Here is a 5,834-nt window from a genome sequence, read left to right as displayed (position 1 = left end):
TTTTCACTTTTGTCACCAGTATATTTACATCGATAGTTGAAATCGTTCGACACTGCAGACAGAAATGAATCAGAGTTAAATTAGCGGCTTAATCGGGCTCAAGTATAAGGTTAATTGGTGAAGGCAAAACATTTCGAGGGCTCTCTGCTGTAAGCTCGATTATGATTCCTACTGCAAAGAAATATCTCAGACTTTTTAGGTTTTGGAGGAAGAAGCAACTCAGCATTAAGAACAGCTTTGATTGAGGTGTTAATTTATTTATGAGTATTTCCTAAAAGCCGTACGAAAGTAAAAATAAAATAGAAATAAGAAAACTCACATAAACAGTTATTTAGCATTAAATAGAGTACTTTACTTAATTAACAACTAATACGTGAAAACATAAACTGAAAATAGGTAACGTAACGCACTACCTGAATCTCTTAATTTGAAGTGGGAAAGCATATTTGTATCTCCTCAAGTCGAAAAGCATTAAGAGCTCGGCTTTTAAAAGCATTAATAATCGAAATGAAGCATTTCCTGGTAGATCATGTAGATCTTAATTATTCATTTGCTTACAGGTAACATCAGCTTTTACATTGAGCAAAACATTTATGATGGAAAACAAGCTTTAAAGAAAAATATACTAAATTCTAAAAGCAGCACCTTAAAAACGTAACAAATATTAAAGAAAAATAGTTTTTTTTTAAGACACTTTGTGTAAAAAAGGCATTGCCTAACTTCCTGACTGCAAGTCCTGGTCTATAAATACATATGTATATACCTCTGTACTGTTAATCAGACGGGCCTTTTTTGTTTAGACTGATGATGTTTAACATCATTCATTTAGAAAATATGCGTAAATTTTTAATGATTTCCAGAAAAAGGGCATTATTAGCTTTGTTCGCCATTTTTAGAAGTAATAATAATAATACTTCATATATATATACATTGTAGAGACATTAGATTATTTCGAAGCAGGAAAGATGAAAAATTAGTAGTGCCCTCACCGGGACTCGAACCACGGACCTCTCGAATTCGCGTCGAGCGTGCTGACCACTACACGACGAAGGCATGCCAAGAAGGCGGGAGAAATACCGTATGTACAACCCCTTTTAAAGGGCGACTGGGGATTATGGGACCCAATCGCCAAATCCTGGTGGTGGAGAATCATCATCCACCACCTTTTTTAGTTCGGGCGCCACTGTAGAGCCATTAGGTTATTTCGAAGCAAGAAATGAGAAAAATGAGCAACGACCTTGCCGGGACTCGAACTACGGACCTCTCGAATTCGCGTCGAGCGTGCTGACCACTACACCACGGTGGCATGTCGAGAAGGCGGGAGAAATACCTTATAATATATACATGTAGATACATTTATATATATGTATATGTGTGTGTATGCATGCATGAAATGTCTTTTAGATAAAAGAGAACCTTAACTTTCAAATACCTGAGAGTGCAACCCACTTTCATGAATACTTAAGTAGATATTTCGATAAAGCGGAAATGAATTTTAATGGCGCAAGTGTAGCTTGCTCGTCTACATTTTGGGTTCTAGGTACAATCGAACAATATACATAGGCGTCCTAACAAAATGATTTATTCTGAATGAGAGTAGTTAAAACTTATAGAGTTTATTTGCTTCTTTAACCATGATTTGTTTCATGAAATTGTGTTACATACTCTTTTGCTTGCTATTAAATAATTAGTTTTGGTTTGTGTATATCTAATCAAATAAAATTTCTAACATTTTTAAAGGCTTTCTTTATCTTGCTTGCATACGAAATTGAATATATTTTTGTAATAGTGTTGTAGGGATTTATATTTATTTTAACTAACCAGTTAAGCTTAAGTTTATGCCTCCTTTCGTATAAGCCTTCATTCCCCTAACTGTTAGCGCCAGAGTATGTAAATTTGGTAGCGCGCGTGAAGGAATACAAGTTCTACCAGTAAGTTTGGTTTGGTTTATTTAATTATGGCAAAGCACACTAAGGCTATCTGCCTAAGGGGAGGGATGCCTTCGTGGAGGACTTTCTAAGGGAAACTGACTCGTATACATGTTCTACCAGTGGGAGTAAAGGTTTAACCTTCTGAGCTCTAGTATGGAAAGTTAGAGAGAGTGGCAAGTAACCTGTGTAGTGTGAGCTTCTGATTCTGTATTTATTGCTGGTTAAAGTTGCTATTATTTTGGCTGTCGCTAGACTTCGACGCGGTTTTAGGTAACAGGATTATCTGAGTTCTGGAGAAAATTCTACTCTTTTGTTAATATCTTTGAATTTTAAGTTTAGTTCTTGTTAGTTGAGTTACCGACCGAGCGAGGCGTAGTTTGTTAGCGTGAAGTCGACGCACTGTGAATTTTAAAGAATCTAATAAAGGTTTCTTTTAATCCTTTTCCTGTCTAGTTTCTGCAGTTACTTCAGCAAACACGCTGAAAGTTTAGCAACTAGATAACTAACAGTGAATAGATACATACTACCTTTTTTATACGCAGTAACTGAACATGTGCTGGCGAACTTATATAAATTTCTCTCGCAACCTGCAGTACTTTATAGATCACTTTCTTTTACAAAGAAAATTATGTGATTATTTAATTAAAAAGAAGCATTGAAAAGAAATATTGACAGATAATAGTACGATTTACAATTCGATTAGTAGAAAAGTGCAGAATAGTTATATATGAAGGACAGATACAGTAGTTGTATTAAAGTATATATTCATCAAGCGTAGAAGATAGTTACCATGAAGAAACATGAGCGTAAAAGATAGTTCACCAAAAGTAATTCCTTCTGCTTTTCGCTTGAAGTAACGTCGTCTACATTTTCATTCTCAGGTGCAAAATATGAAGAGAAAATTTTCACTGAATCTTTTCAGAGCAGCAGAGAATCAGCATTGAAGGATGTATTATTTTAAAGCATTTTTACTTTAATGATATATTCAAAGCTATATATTACAAGAAGCTGTTAACGCTTATTGGGAATATCCAAAAAATAAGATTTCTTTTTTTCATTTTCAGTATCTGGTGATCATTATTTTTTTAAACCACTTTTTGAAATTTAATTTATATGGCGGAAATAAAACAAATGGCTCTTATCCATCAAACATACTTCCTATATCATACACTATATATAAATTAAATATCTTCACCCATCTATAGCTACTTTTGCACAGAGGTAAATTTTTTCAAAATGCCCACTTGATGCCTCAATCGCTTAGCTAATTAACTTTCTGTTGAACAAGTGATAAGTTTTTCATCTAGAAAGATTTCAAAGTTCTTTCTTAGAGACAACAATCAACAATTTTTCTATAGAAAACTTGACAGAAAATGTGTAAAAGTAGACGAAACTTTCAATATGATTTCTACAGTGACTTCGTTATTTATATATCATGTATTTGTAAATATTATAAAACTGGCCATTAATTTCAACTTTATTCATTTTATATGTCATCTAAGAGATATAATATTTTTTTTCCATTACCTATTAATTAATTCATTACCTTACAAAATGTAATACTTTTCTTTGGGATGTTTTTATGTATCTGTTCTTCTTTCCCATACAACTGAGTTAGCAGTTATTTTAGTTTCTTCGAGGAAATGTGTTAAAGAAATGCACATAAAAAACTGTAAAAGAGAGCAACACTTTAGTACAACAGTCTTTAAAAATGGTGTTGGACGACATACTCAAAAATTGACCCAGAAAACTGTAAACAACATTTATACCTTATTCTCGATGAACTGAAAAACAGAAAGAAAAAGAAGAAAAAAAAAAAAAAAAAGACTTCAGGCTAAGGAAGTTTTATTAACAAGCTGAGGCTTAGTGACTAGCATCAGAAGCCATGCTTTCAAATGTAACCAGTATATAGTAGGTGTTTTATTTTTTATTTTGATACTGCCGTGTTTACTCGCGTAGCAGTCGCCGTTTGTTTTGCCAATTTTTTATTGTGAAAGTCTATGTGCGACTATTATGAGGGGAAATCTACTGCACAATATTGCACACTTACGACGATTTTTTTCAGCTTCAAAATTGGATGTGCGACTATTATGATGCGAGTAAATACGGTATACATTGTATAGGGCTTATGTATTTTCAGTAGGCATTTAACTGTATATGCTATGCGTATACTGTATGCGTATATTCCACGCATATTGAGAACTACAATGTATTTAGTATATTGTATGTGTTCTGTACTTTAATTGCATATTGTTTACCAGAAGCTCGTTCTGAATGTACATTGCAGCTTTACGTGCATATGTTACGGTGAAACACCGAAATCTGGAGAATGTCGACTTTCACCGGTGAATGTCAACATTCACATAGTCTCTTGGTGTATGTCCGAAATATTTTCCAAATACTCTTATTTCTGACTTACACCGGTCAATGTCGACATTCACCATGTACTAATGGTGAATGTTAAACATATAACAATATTATATTTTCTTCTCCGTAATTCAGTCGCGAATAAACGCACTTGAGACTTGAAATAAGAACTTAAGAACATGAGAACCTAAAACACACAATACATTCAAAATGAGAAAGGAAAATAATAGAAGTTAAAAACTTACTTAATTATACAGTACGTTCTAAATGAGAAAATAAAATAACAGTAATTAAAAACTTACTAAATTATGTGATTCAAATCTTATTTATTGCAACAACTTAAACTATTATGGCATTTTATGACCTCTCTTTTCGACTTTCACCAGAGCATATCTGTGATTGTCGACATACATCGGTGAGGGTCCGAATATACAAGAATGTAGTGAAATATTCGGTCTTTCACCGACGTATTTGGTGAATGTTGATATTCTCCGGTGAAAGTCGACATTCTCCAATTTCGGTCTTTTCAAGTTAACACATGTTCTAGTAAGTGTACGTTGTTATGCAACGAACCGCATAGCGTTTATCTATCAAAATTACATGGGACTCAATATCTAGAAACGTTAAAAGAAAAATTTTAAAGTCTGAAAGATCAACTAAATTAATTTAATTTGATAGGCAGCTGAATGCAAAAAGGATTTGATAATGACTGGGGGTGGCACGGGGAATCGTTGCGACTTGTAAATTCTGGATTAGAAATTACTAGTATCATATTAACTAGTCTTGGGTTTACTATATCCGATTCAATTCTGATTGCAAATTGTCATCGATGATACCCTCACCACCCTTTTACTTCAATTTAACTCTTTTAAATTAAGTTACAATTTTTTAAATGAATTAGTCGACGCATTGTACGCAAGATATCTTATTTTCTCTCTCTAACTGCACAACAAATGACCACTTAGTAAGTACATTTATTTGTCGACTCTGCCCCCAGTGGCAGTGGATGTTGTTGCTTAATAAATTTTCCACCGAGCAGACATTATTCCGTTTGGTTTTCGCCTAAGGTCGGAAGCCTTCTCGAGGGCGTTACGGGGTGCTCTCCTTCAAAACTGGGGGCGGAAATGTGCAAAGTTGTAATGTCACCTGTATGGTGTTCAAGGCTCTTGTCAACGACAGACAAATCCTACACTCCTTGACACGATCAATTCCATAGGCTTGCTCTGATGTTACTGTCAGACAAGTGAAGTAAATCACAGCAACAACACGACTTAATAATTTTCTTTCACCAAACGAAAACTCGAAAAAAATAAGCTTCCCTTCCAAATCATGTCCTTTGCATGCTTTTCAGTAACAAATTACCATTTTAGAGATTGTGTATATACAGATGAATTTCAGTTTTCAATAATCTTTCTGTTGTCTCTTAAAGGGACATTGGACCTAAAATATTTTTTATAGCTTTTGCTTTTTAAACAAGAAATTTTGTATATATACGCTTTGTAACGTTATTTAATCAAATATATGTTAAAATATTTC

At 33.8% G+C, this 5,834-nt stretch overlaps 1 non-coding gene across 1 annotated transcript; it reads right to left on the bottom strand.

Annotated features, from left to right (window-relative positions):
• Nucleotides 1–980: 980 nt before the first annotated feature.
• TRNAS-CGA (transfer RNA serine (anticodon CGA)) lies at nucleotides 981–1,053 on the bottom strand. The gene has a single exon. It is a non-coding gene; the product is annotated as a tRNA-Ser (tRNA).
• Nucleotides 1,054–5,834: the final 4,781 nt, after the last annotated feature.

Source organism: Stegodyphus dumicola, chromosome X2 (assembly GCF_044657685.1).
Source record: "Stegodyphus dumicola isolate Sdum_Otavi_A_Nest chromosome X2, ASM4465768v1".
NCBI classification, from domain to species: Eukaryota; Metazoa; Arthropoda; class Arachnida; order Araneae; family Eresidae; genus Stegodyphus; species Stegodyphus dumicola.
Note: the sequence above shows the minus strand (reverse complement) of the source record. Positions and strands in the feature narration are given on the sequence as shown.